The following is a 3,413-nucleotide window of genomic DNA, read 5'->3' on the forward strand; positions in this document are numbered from 1 at the left end:
CCAGCAGATCAAGAGGCCGCACTGTCAGCGGCAGCAGCTTCAGCACCAGCAGCAGCTTCAGCAGCTCAGAGCTGCCACCGTTAAGTCGCGGCACAAGGACACGAGTTCTTTTGTGCAGCCAGTGTGAAAAGGCTTTTCTGCATCTGCTCCTGGCTGAGCTCCTTTCTCCACACGCCCACAGGAGCTTCAAAGTCTAATTTCAACACAGGGATTCACACCCGCGTGGAAAAAGAAGAAGAAGAAGAATCACAATGGATTTGAGGCTAAGCTGAAGATCAGAGGCAGTGCTGTAAAAGTCCAGAACTTTAAACACTTAGAGGACAATTCATCTTTTTGTCACGGATCTCAGCACAGAGATGAACCCACCAACGCCACCAACCAAACCGTGGTTGGTGGCGTTTTGAAGCGACTGAAGTTGCAGCAGCCAGAAACATCAGGTTTCATCATGTTTGGTTTGTAGGAACATAACGAGCTGCTCATCCAATTAAAACACTCTGTTCAGAGCCTCCAACCAAAGAAACTTCTGTGGACAACAAGCACACACACACACACACACACACATACTGCCCGTGTGTCTCCAAAGGAACAACACTGCAGTACTTTTCGGAGGAACTTTTCTGTGTGTATTGCAGCATCAGCTGATGCTCTCTGCACCAAAGTCCATGGAGAAAATCAGAGATTTCACATCATGGCTGAGAGGAGGTTCAAATCCACTGCTGCCTCCTTGAGGGAGTTCATTTGCGACATCACTAATTGTAATTCTCCACTTTAGGTTGAACAAAGTGATGCAAACCTGCCAGACGAGGCAGCGGTGGAGCAGCGGCTCCCGTTCCTGTGAGCTAAAATTAGCAATTTGGTCTTTAGTGTGGAAGAAAAAGTGGTTTAGAAAGTGGAACCAACTTAACATTTTTTTGTTTTTCCAGCGGCTGTAACTAGCGTCCGTCGTAGACGGCGTTTCACGGTCGTTCATACGGAGCGGACACTCTAACTGATTTGGTTTCTTTGTGGCTGACTTTTAGGGTCAGTGTAGCTGAAGTTTAGAACAGTGACAGAGGAATACGGTGTACTAATAAAAACACCAGGCTTTTTAATTTCCTGAACCAAACTGTTCCAGAACCTTCCACTTCCCCTCACCTTTACTCAGAAGTCCACGTCTGAGGGAGCAGCGTCTGGAGCATACCAGAGCAGGTCACAGCGTCAGCTCTTCATTGACTCTGACTGCCCTCCCCCCACTCCCTACCCCGTCCTCTCCTGTTTGTCTTGTCGGCTCATTAGGATTCCTGGACCATGAGCTCTGAGACAGTGTGCAGTGAAGGTCCTGACCCAACAAGGCTCCCGGTCTGGGCTTCGACCCACTTCCTCTGATTTATCTGTGTAGTTGGGATTCAGCCCGTGTGCTGTGTCCAGACTGTGGGCTAAATTGCTTATTAATACAGGAGTGTTGTTAAGACCAGTGGAGGGCGCCGAGGCCTGTAACCAGGATGGAAGGATTTGAGGAGTGGAGGTGACAGTGAACTAATCCATAAAGCTGTGGAGCACAGTGGCCTTAAAGCTGCGTTTACCACGCTGAGAGCAGAACAGCTGCTCACATCCTCCTGCTCCACTCCTGGTGTCGCTGATGAATTTACCATGTGTCGCTGAAAACCTACTGATTAGAAGGAAACAGATTTGTACTTGTCTGAAAGACCAGTGGGAAAGATTTGAAAAAGGTTCAGTCCTCATCGATGATGAAAAACAAAAGGAAACATCTGGAAAGGAATGGTCCCAGAACAGTTCCCTGTGGTGTCCCCTGTAGTAAAATAGTTTAAATGTGACGGCAGCGTGACATCCAATCATGAATCAGTCAGCTGTTACGAGGTGACGACACAGAGGAAATGGAAAGTACCGTCATGTCATGTCAAACTGTACATTTAATTTAAACGTCTTTATTTTAGTGAAGTCCAATGATAATAATGAGAATCAGAAAAGCTCTTTGTTTGTGTGAGATAAAAATGGAAATAAAATATAATATCCCATATTTTACTGGAGGACTTTTCATCTTGTCTCCTCTTTGCTGCACACTCAGTGACAGGAATGTTTTTTTTTCTCAGCTTCCAGTCCAACAAACTTCTAAAACCAGAGTGTTTTTATTCAGCAAGAGCCTTTTTTTCCATCCACTTCCATTTTTTTGCCTCTTGACATTTGATCCATATTTCATTGCATTTTTATTATTCATTTTCTTCAACACAGCTCAGGAAGTGTGAGGAGTAATTGAGTTTCTCCTCCTCCTCCGTTTGACTGGACTCACTCGTTCCATCTGTTTTTAATCATCCTCATTAAATAGATTTTTTTTACTTTTCTCCACAGAATTGGCCGACTTCTGTGTGGAGGATTTTTATTCCCGGTCGGTGAAAGCAGTTCAACAGCAGGTGAGGGCTCCTGCCCCCTGTGGGAGACTGGACGTCACTGACATCCATCAGTCATCGGGGCACTTTTATTCAGTTCTCATGGGGGAAATAATGAAAACAATAATTTAAAGGAAAGAAGATTTTTTAAAAAAGGCAGCAGCAAACTCAGCAGTGAGGATGATGTTGTCAGAGAGTGAGTGCACTCAGCAGAACGTAGGGGGCAGCAGTCGTTTCTCTCAGACGTCTCTTCCCTGTCATCCAGAGCTACATGTTCTTGATGGATTATGACATTAGCGCCACCATGCTGTAGCTGTGACAGTGAATTTATCCCTGTGTTTTCTCCAGACTCTGGTTCTTCACTGATCTGGACTGAAACAAGGAGTGACCAGTAGATGTCACTAGAGATGACATCAGTCAATACATTTGATTATTTGTTATGATCAGCCGTCAGGACTGACCACCAGCCAGTAGGTGGCACAAGAGCTAAACTAAGAATTAGTTCTAGGTGGTACTGAGTGAAACCTAGCATGTACTTCTGCTAACACTGGTGGCTAACTGCTAGCTCGGTGCAACATTTTGAACATTCTGAACTTCACCTGACAAATTGTAAAGTGCTGCTTCCTAAATTTTTCCTACAGCGCCCCCTTCCTTAGGTACTAACGACCCCCCACCACCTCACCAACAAAACTGATTCTCACTGAGAAAAGGGAATAAAATGAGAAGTCAGTTCAATTGAGTGTCCCCATGATGGGGCCGCCCCCCACTTTGTGAACCTGTATTCTGCAGCTTCGGTTCAGAAACGATGACCTGATGGTTACGATCGACAGAAGAATGGGAAACTTTTAAAAAAAGATTTGGGTTCAGAAACTCGCCTGCAGTTCATCAAGTAAATGAGACACTTTGGGATTAAAAGCAGTGAAACTGATGGGAACGGAGAATGAAGCGGAGCTGCTGTCAGTCTCCGCCTGCAGGCCTCAGATCAGCAGCAGCAGCAGCAGCCGCAGCAGGATTCACAATCCGCTGGCA

Source organism: Cynoglossus semilaevis, chromosome 8 (genome assembly GCF_000523025.1).
Source record: "Cynoglossus semilaevis isolate Cse_v1.0 chromosome 8, Cse_v1.0, whole genome shotgun sequence".
Taxonomy (NCBI): Eukaryota; Metazoa; Chordata; class Actinopteri; order Pleuronectiformes; family Cynoglossidae; genus Cynoglossus; species Cynoglossus semilaevis.